This window comes from Cavia porcellus, unplaced genomic scaffold, assembly GCF_034190915.1.
Source record: "Cavia porcellus strain 051 isolate PalLab524CR breed Dunkin Hartley unplaced genomic scaffold, mCavPor4.1 scaffold_2, whole genome shotgun sequence".
Lineage (NCBI taxonomy): Eukaryota > Metazoa > Chordata > Mammalia > Rodentia > Caviidae > Cavia > Cavia porcellus.
Genome location: NW_026947485.1, coordinates 66,017,970 through 66,031,365, shown reverse-complemented (window position 1 = coordinate 66,031,365; position 13,396 = coordinate 66,017,970).

Genomic DNA, 13,396 nt, shown 5'->3' with positions numbered 1-13,396 from the left:
TGCAAAGGAATATGGCAACATGCTCTTGTACTCTGAATAACAGGAGCTTTGAGTGAGGAAAGTCAGGAGGGATCAATTCGCCTAACCCCTTCATTTGACAGGGGAAGAAACTGAGGCTTACAGGAGTTAAAGGATTTGCCAGGCTGACAAGTTAAGGGTGAGCTTAACAATATGGGAAACGGATGGAAAATCCAGTTAATGCTTAGCCCATGGTAATGTGTCATGTGCTGGCTTGCAGAAATTAAATCTGTTAATAATCCCCGGACCTTATTTTGCAAGTTTTAAATGCCTTACCTATCAGACCTTTTGCTAAAGATGATATGTAAAGGCTTTGTTTCTCTGGGCACCCAGAAATGTCTGCTTTGAACAAAAATGCCATCTATGTGGCGCAGGGTATCTGCTTACATTCTAAGTACAAATGTGAGGAATCCATATGAATCTTTAATTATGTGCATCCCTTGACTCAAACAATTAGATTAAAACAAACATGCTTCCCTGCCTGTTGCAAAGAAAAGAATAAATATAATATCTTTCAACTAGCATAGTTGCTTACTCAAAATCCACTGAATCTTAAAATGAAATATAAGTTTGCTTCTGAAAGGACTTTCCTCTCAAAATTTCAGACCAGATCAATATTGGATTATCATATACTAAATTGCGTTTTTTATTGTTTCTGAATTTTGTCTTTTCTTTCATTGATTTAATCAGGTATTTTATTACCAGCACCAAAGGAGTTCTTTCACTGAAATATTATGGCAGGTAAGAGCAGTCTCCCTTCTACTGCTTTCAAATGTTCTTAAAATGGAACCCATCACCGTTACCTCAGAGTCATTTTTCCCATTCAAAAGTCAAGCAAAGCAAACTGAAACAACCCTACACCACCATCACGAACAAGAAACCCACTAGTGTCTTTACTGAGAGACTCATATAAGTTATAGATTGATTTGGGAAGAACTGACTTTTTTGTATTAAGTCACTTTTTCTCAAAGTAGAATGCTTAAGTTTTTCCAATAAGGGCGAATCTTTCCACTTATTCCGTCATTTATATCCCCTTAGCAATTCTTGTTGCTTGCTCTGCTTTTTGTTTTACCATTCTGTGTTCTAGCTGGCTGCACATTTTACATAAGAAAACTGTTGATAATTTTATATATCGTGTAACCTGATACTCATTAAATTTTTTTTCTTTATAACAAACAGGTTTTTAGCTGATTCTCTTGGAGATTTTTACAAGAGCACCTATTTCACTCATGAATAGCAACCCTATCAGCTTTTTCCAGTTTTTATTCTTTTGATCCTTTTTAATAACAGCATTTACTTTTAGAGCAATCATTTAATTATGTCTCAATTACTGACCATTTAGTGTTTTTTTTTTTCATTCTGATATTGCTACAGTGAATATTTCTTGGAACTGAATTCAAGCAGTCGGGTTGTTTCCTTGGGATAGATTTCTGTAAGTGTAATTCTTGAAGTCAAAAAGTTTATCACACATTGTCATCTTAGTTTTCCCCAGAGCTTTCTCAGTGACAGCCGTCAGCTTCCCCACTGCCCACAGTGCAGAAAGTCCCGGCACAAACGCCATCTTCCCATTCCTCCTTCTGCGTGTTTTCTCTTCGGTGCCTGCGGAGGGGTGCCTGGAAATCCCATGTAAAGCCTTTGAGAATCAAATCAAAACAAACACAGAAATGTAAACGTATTACTCAAGTAACCAACTCCAACAGTCAGGCTGGAGTTGAAATTCAAATGATTTGGAAATTACTTACTCACTCTACTGTGAGTCATCTCAGGCTCATCCTATACCTCATTTCTTCACATTCCAAAAGCCACTAAAAGCCAGGCATGGTACACAGTTGTAATCACAGCACTGGGGAAGGCTGAGGCAGGGAGATTACAAATTCAACCCCAGCCTGGGTTGCTTAGTGAGTTAGCAAGACTTTGTCTCCAAGGAGTTCCACAGGGTGAGGAGAAATGGAGATAAACTCAGTGCACAGGGCCTGGCTACAACCCCAACAACAACAATAACAACAACCAGTAAAACCAGTAAGTTTTACCACCTCTGTCCTGTCTGTTCTTGTCTCGCCTGGACAGCTGTGATACCACTGAATTGATTTTACATCCTCTGCTCAGTCCTCTCTTTATTGCTACTCAAAAACCTTTCAGTGAAGGAGGATCCCATAGGATGGTCACCATGTATCTGCCCAGAATCCTGTTCCCCTGCCTTCTCACCTTTTCCTCTCTGACCCTATTACACTGCTGCTTATTCCTGACAACCTGCAACTCCAAGTCTCTGAGCTTTTGCATTGCCACCCACCTGTAACTATGTCCTCCTTAGCAGTTTGCATCCCAACCACATTTAGCCACAAAATCCTCTCTCTCTCTCTTTTAAGAGCCAACTCTAGGGCCACCTCCACCTCCAGTGTCCATCTCATTCCTCACCCTCCACAATGACTCATCTCATAGAAGGGCTACCCATGGATAGTCTGGAATATTCTCAAGGTTATTTTGTGTCCAGTGGCCAGGGCTCTTATATAAATGGAGTAAAAATGGATGAAAATTGGCAGAGACTGGCTTTTCTCCCTGTTCTTGGTGAATTATATTAGTCTAATGTGACTTGAAGATTATTCCATACAAATCTATTTCTACAATCAGTATAAACAGAAAATTGGCATTGCAGAAGAGGTCTCTAACTCGAGCTAGGGGAGGGATGTTTAAAAGTTAAGAGTCGACTCTGCTCTCTCATGCCTGGAGGCGCTTGCCTGGCTGACTGTTAATGATCACCTTAGGCCCTGAAGCACAATGATGAGAGACCCCTAGTGACTACTGCAACTTCACACAAAGCTTTTGGTTTTCTTTTGGGGGGGTGCTGCTGGAGAGGTTTGGAAATTCTGCAAGCTAGTTTGATAGAAAGGTAAAATCTTAGAGCTGGAAGGAGGGGGGTCAGCATGTCATCTAATCCAGCTCTTTGCTTCCAGAAAGACCTGAGGAACTAACCAGTCCCTCCTGTTTCCAAAGGTCTGTGGGAATGAAAACTCTTTTGTTCCATCCAAGCCAGCACTTGTCAGCCTCACCTGCAAGGAATTCCTAGGTCATACTTCCTGACCCGCCTGCCACTCATCTCCTCATCCTTTCTAGCTCCACTGCCAGTAAACAGAAGGAAAATTGGACAGCTGCCTCGAGGTGACTGGTTTAGAATCCCTCCCTTACCGACTCTAGAGAGCAGAGTAAGTGTGTTACATGGTCACATGCCTCTAATTTATATCCAAAAAACCTCCCTCTGATTCCTATTCTGTCAAAGTGGGGGCGGGGTTGGGGAGAATCTCAGATGTCACTGGGGATTCATTGAGGAAGTAGAAGAGGTGTTCTCCGCACACATCTGGGGGACAAGTTTGCTTTTTACGTATAATTGCCCTCTGCAAACTATTCCAAAGCACTTCAATTTATTCCAAATTCCAGGACAACTATCTGTTAATACCCACAGAGATGGTCAAAGCCAGTTAACCATCTACTAGCTGTGGAGGTGCGCTTCTTTTTTATTCATTTTAAAAACAGACACAAAACTGCTAACATATGTTTCTGTTGCTAGACCTCAGTCTTATCACAGTTTGAAACTGTAGAAAATCAATTATGTGCTTTGAATTACTCTCCTTCCTGGCACAAAAGCATCTCTTCATTCTTGCAGGATAGTGAACACTTTACAACATCTACCGCTAACAGCCTGTTAGGATTCTCTGCTAAATGAATGTAGTACAAATAAACCAAACAGAAGGCCAGTGGAATGCTAAACATCTCCACTTTCCTCTGTTGTGGCCTCCTGGCAGCTTGGGACCATTCTGCTGGCTGCTGCAACATCTGGACAGCATTCGAGGTTGTTTCTCAAGGACACAAGCGTGCACCTCCGGTGAATTTCAACTTTCAACATCTCCCTGGCTCTAATCTATATTTAATGTTTTATGACTGGTAGTCAAAGAAGCTTCAGCTAAATATCAGGTTGGAATGAAAATGATCCTTGGGAGAACATTTACTTCCAGTGTGCGCCGGCAAAGTGTCTGTGACAGTGGCTTTCCCCAGAGACTTGTTGCCCATTCTCTTGCAGTAATAATAATTACGCCTTATGATTGCTGTGCCCACATAATCAAAGATCACTTCATCAAATGTGATGCAGGGAGGGGGTTGCCTCTCCTCCTAGCTGGATGTCAGTCACAGAGAACAGCACCCCTAGGGATTCCCAATCTTCTGCCTGCCCTTTTCAGAACTGCGTTGTTAGCATTGTGTTGCACTCTATTCTTCTCCATGCAAATGATGTGTAAATCATGCCCTCCAGAAGGCACATGTGGTGAGTCAGAGAGGGTGCGAGGGAGGTGGGAGCTGGTGTATTCTTTGCCCGTGGCCCCCTCCCCAACCTACCACAGGGATTTCTCGCATGGAACATAATTACATCTGTGCCATATGGGCTCATTTATATTCTATTACAGGTTAAGCTAATACGACTCAGAAATATGCTAAAAATACCTCAAAGTATTCTAGAGCTGTCAAAACACTTGTCATTTCTTGCTCACTCGTTTGATTGCTAGTTTTTAAAAAATTTTTTTTGGGAAATTCAGAGAGCCAGGAAAGCTTGTTGGCCTGCTCCTGTCCAGTCTATAAATACAGTTTAATTTCCTGTATTATTGCAATCTCTGGGCTTATAAAGCAAAGATCTTTCTTTATAATCCTGGAATGGCCCCAAGACATGGGCACTGAAGTCCCTGTAACTTGTAGATTTTAATTTCCCAAGAGGTAGAAAATACAGATTTCAGATGTGTGGTTTTGTCAGCTTTAGAATATTTCTTGTCTTTGTTTGATGTAATTATTCAGTGTGATAGAGAAACACCTGCAGAGGCTGACACACCAGAGAAATGTGCTTCTTCAGTTATAAGATTTGGTTGGATGTCATGCAAATCTTCTCAAGATTTTATATGTCATGTGATAATGAGAAGTATAGCTGCTAATGAATAATGAGCTCAACAACGATTTACAGGAATGTTGTGTTGTTTTATACAGTGGTTAAAGTCCATTAGCCCACTAATTTCTACCATCAGTTTGCAAAAAGTATGATATGCTTGTGTGGACTCCTAATCTAACACTTCATTTATAGAATTAATATTTTGTCATTACTATCTTAACATATTAGTAGAATTTTAAAAAATTAGTCTTAGGAACAAAGCAGCAAGTGCAAATATTTTAATTGCCCATGCTTGACAACTTTTAAAGGTTTTAAGGAACTGTTCTTATCAGCCAGACCATTTAGCTGAGAAATCAATTTATACAAAACCATACTTTGCTGATTTGCTAATAACTGTTCTATGCTAGCTGATTGATGGAATGGTTAAGACTGTTTGGTTTCTAATCTCAGCTTGGCTATTTGATAACTTACATTGGAAAATTCCAATGTGTCTAATGCTCAGTTCCTCTGTTTAAAAAATAAGCCTAATAATGGTAGCTATCTTTATGGGCTTGAGGGAGGTATTAAATAAAATAATGTAGCAAAATACTAGACACACTGTCTGGTATAAGGTAACAGCTTGGTAAGTAGCAGCTATTATTTTTACTGCTGTTGATTTTAATTTTAACATGAACATCTTCTTTATATACTTATATAACTCTATTTTAACTTATTTTAATCTAAAAAATGTGTTTTTGCCAAACTCATGTTAGTTGCACAAAACTTCTTAGATCATGTGGATCAGAAGCTCTCAGCAGCCTTGGCTCACACAATCACTTCCTGACTCTATTTAGAAGTAATGGATATTTCACGAACTGGCTTGAGAAGAAATTTTGAAAATTCAGTGTTAATGCACTGAAAACAAGGTTTTCTATTTAACATATCATTTGAAATATTTATGTGTATTTAGAATTTTTCTGGATATTAAATATCTGGATTTGGGCAATGGAAACATTATATTTAAATAAGGATGGATTTCAGTTTATAGAAAGCAAGAAATTTAACCAGTAATTGTAGCTGAGATTTTTAACTTTTACTTCTTTAAACCATTAACATCAAACTATTTGAGGCTGTACAGGGCTGTGTGCATGTGTGTGTGTGTGTGTGTGTGTGTGTGTGTGTGTGTGTGTGCCATGTGTACAAAGGAGAGAATGTGTACTATAGACACGCCTACAGGAGAATCTAGTCTTGCGCTGTTTATTATAGTGTTCCTGTACAGCCTCATGATTAGTTGAGTCATGTGTCTTTTTACCATGTAGGATTGAGGTCTAGAGTATCTCATCTTTCCTTCATCTTCCAGGAAAATCGTACTACCATAAAAGTGGAATGAAATTACTTCTAAAAAGGGCTATGAGTTGCCTTGCCACTTCAAACTACCTTTTCAACTAAAAGTCTAATATAAATTTGAGTAGAACTAGGAGTTTTCTTTCTCAAGGTCTTGGCTTTGTGGCTGGTAAAAGACGCAATGTCAAAGTGTAACATGGGTAACCTTTTTTGAATAAGCATTTCCTCCCCATGCTCTGGTCAAGCTGTAGGCATTCAGTTTTCAGAAAAGGGTTCCAAAGATTTGAAGTCTTTGAGAAGAAGCAACATGATTCTACAGCCTAGTATCTTATGAAATTTCATACTTTGAAACAATATTTTTTAGCCTTCAAAACTATTTCTTTGTCTTTTTTTTTTTAACCTGGAATCAAACTCACAGCCTCATGCTTGCCAGCAGGTGCTTACACTGCTGAGCTAAATTCCTAGCCTCAGAACTATTCCTTTTCTTGAAGAATTTCTACAGAGATTTTTCTGCAGAGAGATTAGACACACAAGCTTTCGATGGTTAAAGTTCAATCCTAATTTCTTTTTAAATTTTCTCTTGTCAAATGTATATAAATTTCTTCCCAATAAAAATAAAGGTTTTCCTTTCTAACCTTATATATTAAAGATATATATAAGGTTGTCAAGATGGCATTGTCAAGATGAAGTTAATGATTCTACAATGCCATTTTTATTTTAAATCAAATGTCATGTGATTCTATCCTAAACCTTTTCTTATCTTATTTTCCCTGTACTGTTCTTGTATCTTCAACTTAAAGCTACTGAGGATATTAAATACTGGTAGTCACCTACTCAACTGACAGTTACCCCTCCCCCATAAAGTTTCCCTCGATAGGACAGGAAAATAATTGCTTAGAAAGAATTCGAAGCGGTTTTTTGAATAATCCCCACACCAGTTTCCACAGTGGTTGCCCTAGTCTCATCTCTCATCAACTCTCATCAACAGTGGAGAAGGGTTCTTTTTTCCTCTGGCATATGTTATTGGTTGATTTCTTCATAATAGCCATTATTTCTAGGGTGAGATAGAATCTCAGTGTTGTTTTAATTTGGATCCCTCAGATGATTGTTGATGTTGAACATTTTTTCATATATTTATTTGCTATTTATACTTCATCTGAGAAGTATGTATTTACCTCAGATGGTCATTTTTGGATTGAGTCTTTAATTTGGGAGGGAGTCTGATTTTTTCTTTAGTTCTTTGTATATTCTGGATAATAACCCTTTGAAGAGCAACCTGCAATTTTTTCCCCACATTGTGGGTTGTCTCTTCAGTCTGGTGGTGGTTTCTCTTGCTGTGCAAAAACTTTTTAGTAAGATGCATTCCCAATTGTTGATTCTTTGTGATAGCTCCTGTGCAATTGGGGTTTTGTTCATAAAATCTTTGCCTTCACTGATGTCTTGAAGAGTTTTATCCCATCTCCCAGTATATTTAATGTTTCTGCTTTAATATTTAGATCTTTGATCCATTTCATTTGTAGTTTAGTGCATGGTGAAGGACATGGGTCTGATTTTAATCTTCAACATGTGGAAAGAGAGTTTTTCCTGTACTTTTTATTAAAGAGACTATCTTTCTCTCAATAAAGATGTTGGCCACTTCATCAAAGATAAGGTGGCTAAGTATGTCTGGAGTTGTTTTTGTGTCTTCTAATCTGTTCCACTGATCCTTGGACCTGCTTCTTTTCTTTTTTACTCCCCCCCCCCCAGTACCACTGCGTTTTTATCACAGTAGCTTTGTAGTATAATCTCAATTCTGTGATTATGATGTCCTTTGATTTGTCTTTTTGCCCAGAATTGCCTTTGAAAGTCTAGGTCTCTTCTGGTTCAAATGAATTTTAGGATTGTTTCCTCTAATTCTGTAACATATGCTGCTGGAATTTTGATCTGGATTGTATTAAATATGTAAAATGATTTTGGAAGTATAATCTTTTTAAATATATTTGTTCTTTCTACCGAAGAGCAAGGGATGTCTTTAGATTTTCTGATATTCACCTCAATCTCCTTTTTCAGAATACTGTAGCTTTCAATGTAGAAGTCTTTTATTCCTTTTACTAGATTGATTCCTAGATATTTCATTTTTTAAATGATGCTATTGTGAAAGGTTTTGTTTTCCTAATTTCTGTCTGAGTCAGTTATTTTCCTTCTTAAAATAATTAAAAGAATCATACCACAGTGACATATTCACATCCTTGTTTATAGTTGCACAGTTTGTAATAGGCAAATCTTGGAAACAATCCCAATACCCACCCAGTGGTAAATGGATAAAGAAGATGTGGATTTTTGATAGAGTACTTCTCTGTCATAAAAAAGGATGAGCTCGATACATTTCTAGATAAATGAATGTACCTTGAGATCACACTCTTTTCTTTTTTAATTTTTATTTTAAAGAAAATAAAACCAGGCAAAATTAAACAGAATAAAGCCACTCAAAACCAGACGGTGTGACACAGGATTTCAAAGCAAGATAATAGGAAATCAACAATAGTTATTACAATGTCTCTTGTTGTCTTTAAAATAGCTGCCCATATCTTCAGACACAGTACACATTATCAAAAACAAAACAGAACAGAACCGTTGTTAAAAAAAAACAATGAATGCTGTACAAGACTTCAAAACAAGATGATAGTAAATCCAAAATGACTATCATAATATAACTTATTATTTTTGAAAGAGCTGCCCATACCATCAGATATAATAAAATCAAACATGATAAAACAGAATAAAATCCAACCAAACAAAACAATTAGAATGATAAAGGAATTTGAAATAAGATAATGGGAAATTAACAATGGCTACCACCTTCAGAAGGAGATCCCCCATATATGCTACACTGCATATTGTTATCCTCTCAGTAGATGATTAGGCTACCGGCTTTAGGCCCCCAAACATCAGTGAAACACTAAACACTACAAGCAATAAGCCTGTGTTTCTCCAGATCAGCTGGTCATTTACGAGGGTGGAAAGAGGGAAAACATTGGCTCTTCTGTCTCCCTGTGCTGGAAGGGGCTGGCATCAGGCTCTCCTCTAGTCAGCTTGCACATGGCATCAACTCACAGGAGGTCTTAGCTTCTTGTTGACTTCTTGTTCTACTCCACAGTCCACAAATGGTGCCAACTCACAGGAGAGGGCTGGCATCTGGCTCTCCTCCAGTGGGATCATACTCCTCAGTGAAATAAATCAGACACATGTGTGTAATGCTGCATTGTTTCTCTGATGTGAGAAATTGAAAGGGTAAGTAAGGACAAAAAGGTATAATAGATATTGTGAAACAGGAAGAAAATGTTCAGATGGGGAGGGGAGTAATGGAGGGCAGAAGGGGAAAGGAAAGAAGGGAAAAATAAAAAAAAGAAGTGAGACACGAAGGAATAAATGGAAACAAAGCTTTTTTAAGTAGGGAGAAGGGGGTTGAAAGGAGGATAGGAGAATGGGGAAAGAAATAAACAAATTACAACATGTACAGGTACAAATTTCCTATGATGAATGTGATCATTATGTAGATCTAAAATCTCATTAAAGAAAAGGCTGGGAGTAAAAGTAAAACAAAAGACAATTATTGGGTTCATAAACATGAACACAGGTATACTTTTTCCTACAGTGAGAAAAAATACATATGAGTATCTATTTACTTTTTTTAATTTAAAGAAAAAAACCAAAACAAAACAGTAAAAGGGTACAAGTAATACAGAATTTCAAAAATAAAATAAACAGTAAGAAATAGAAATCACTAGTTAATAGATTACATATTATCATCTTAGAAATAGTTGATCAAGTTATCTATTTACTTTTAATTTAAGGTTTTTTTTTTTTTTGAGGAGTTGAGACGGGGCCCTACTGTGCAGGTCAGAGTGTCCTTGAACTCACTATGTAGTCTGGTCTGGCCTTGAACTCTCAGTGATCCTCCTACTTCAGCTCCCTAAGTGCTGTGATTACAGATGTGCACCACCAGACCTGGCCATATCCTTTTAATCTGAACTAGACTTAGTCAGAAATTTAGAATTCACTAACATTCTCTTGAAACATTCTTGGCTAGAATGTGTCTTTCTGAGGGATGAGAACCCCACAGGAAAAACCTTATTCTCCTGGCCCAGCCCTACTAAAGCATCCTAAATTGGGACCACCCTGGCTGTTCATGCTAGGTCTAGATGCTTCAGAGAAACAATGTAGCTTCCATTCTCCTATGTCTTCTGCAAAAAACTTTTCCTTTCTAGAACAAAAGATAATTTCTAACTTGAATGTACATTCAGAAAACTTTTGGATAAAGCCAAGTTCCCAGAGTCTCAGTTGACTGAGAAAAGCTGGTGTAAAAACCTTCAAAGCATCCATGATTTGTGTTTCTCACACCTTACATCCAATTAATCAAGAAATTCTATGTCCAGAATGTGGCTGTTTATTTTTCAACACTATCTTTGCAACAACCTTTTCTGCACCATTCATCACCTATTTCTCTGTTTCTTCCTTCCTACTACTATCTATTTTCAGCACTGATACCAAAGCAAACCATTTAAATATAAATTTTACCAAGTTACTTCCCTGTTCAGGATCTTCTAATGTCTCTCAAGTTCTCTTAAAGTCAATATTTTTAACAATGGTTTGTAAAACCCTCTATGTTCTGAAATCAGTACCAGTCTAATCCTTTTCTCTGCCTGATTCACTATAGTTCATAGCCATAGTGATGGTTCCATTTCTTGCTCCTCAAACTTGCTAGGCAAACTGCCACCTCAGGCAGTTTGCACTGACTATTTCTGTAACTTTTGTTGCAAATATCTCATAAAAGCCTTCCCTGAGTACCTTAGATTAAATTATACACCAATGCCTCCTGTTCTTCTGATTCTCCTTGCTTCTTCTTTTCTCCTTGTTATACGAAAAAACCTTCCTGTATCAATGGAAAGTTTCTAACAAGCTACATAATTAAACTTATATATTACGTTCACATCTATTATCACCATTACCACCTGAAACATAAGCTCCCATAGTCTTTGTTTTGTTCAGTGCAATAGTCTAAATTCTGAGAACAGTGCCTGGCACAGGGTGATTATAAATATTTAGACATTCTCAGTTTTACTTTAGTTAATATTTGTTATGAAAACTCTGCTTTCTGAATTCAAATGCAATTTCTTACTTTGGCTTGAACCATCTTACTCAAAGCCTCACCTTCCCATCCTTTGGGGAAGATGACTTTCAAGAATGTGTTGATGGCAGATAAAGGGAGATAGAAGAGCCAAGCACTCAGAAGAGTAAAGTGAAGAATTATGGCAACCATCTGGATAGTCCAGCTAGGAGCCCTCGAGCGGTGAGGCCCTGTTATCCACGGGAACACATAACTCCTGGCACAAACACTTCCATTTGTGGATTGTAGCGTGATGGTGGCGGGTTGGTGTGGACGTGGGAGGAGAAGGTAGTGAAAGGAAGTGGATGGTAAAATGGTAGCACAGTGACCGTGCCAGGAAAAGCATCAAATACCTGTCCCCTGTAGGTCCCACGGTGGAAATGATCCTGCTTTTCTGACTGAGAACATGGTGCTATGTATTTACTGCACAGAATAGACAACGTGATACCAGTCTTACCTCAGTCTGAAATATTGCATACCTCCATCTCTAGGTTGGTTTGGTTTTAAGCTGCACTAAATTTGCTTAAATTTCTCCCCGACCTCAAGATACAGAACCTTAGTAATTCTACTTGCTGTTCCAAATTCACTGATCTGGTGAGGAAAACCAGTGTGGTTTTAAAGAGATTCTTTTCAAGCATGAAAGCATTTGAATCCAGTTAGGGAGACAGGAGGGGCAAGGGCTAAACAGACATCTGCACTGGTCAAGGACCACTCAGAAATAGGGATCATTTTTTCCCAGCAGAGGATTTTGCTAAAGAAAGTCCTTTTCTACAGAAGAGGAAAGCAAAATTGCCCTGTTGGAAACTGTTGTATTTATGCACTGTTTTGCAGTCATTTTTGATCATTTTCTCCTGACCTGCTTTAGGGTGTCTCAGTTAATTTTCTTGTTCCTGAGCCAAAACACTGGACACTCACAAGTTAAAGAAAGAAAGGTTGACTTCAGCTTGCAGCTTGTGGATATTTCAGTCCATGGTCAGCTGGCTCCGTGGCAGGGAGGCCGGCAGAGGAGCAGCAGTCCATGGCATGGCAGGCAGAGGAAGCAAGTGGCAAACTTCCCTTTCCTTTTTATCCTATCTGTGTTATGAGTCTGGTGGTGCCACACAGTCCAGGTTTGACCTTTCCTTTACACACACACACAGAACTATGCCAAACCAGTCAGTGATTTAGTTATCACACTTCCTTAATTCATATTCACACATCCTAAATCCAGCCACGGGATCAAACAGTAGCACAGGGTTTTGTGTTAGTTTGTGTCCCAGCTGGCCAGAAGGACTAAGAAGAAAAAAATTTTGTGTATGTGTTTTTGAGACAAAGTTTCACTATGCAGTTCAGGCTAACACTTTGTAGCCCTGGTTGACCCTGAACTCACAGTGATCCTTTGGTTTAGCCTCCAAAATCCTGCCATTACAGGGGTGTGCCACCGTGTCCATTTCCTGAGAAGAAATATATTTTTAAAAATTTTTTTATTCTTATTTTTTTATTGGTACCGGGGATCAGACTCACGACCACGTGCTTGCAAGGCAGACACTTACGCCACTGAGCTAAATCCCCAGCCCCCGAGAAGAAATATTAAATGGAAGGAAGGCTGGTGAGGGAATTAATCAGCCTAACCGTTCTTCTTCCTTAGCATTGTCACATTTTATTGATTTGGGGGAAACAGGAAAGTAAAACTAATTCATGAAAGCCTCAGGAAGAATGCTCAGGAATAGGAGGAGCCATGGGAGACAGTACAGGTTTCTCAGGAGAGCGGACAAAGCGGATAGATAAGGAAAGACTACATGAGAGCTCAATGTAAGAGTAAGAGGAGATGGTGTCCAACGATTGTTAAACTTTCAGTCAAAGGTATTCTTCATCCCAAGATCACAACCATCTTTGTTGTAGAAGAGGCTTTGACACATGGGATGAGGATTTGAAGCCATGATGCACAGTGTTCTCCAGGCCTCACAAGGCAAATACTCTTGCCACCACCAGTTTGAAGCCACCAATGT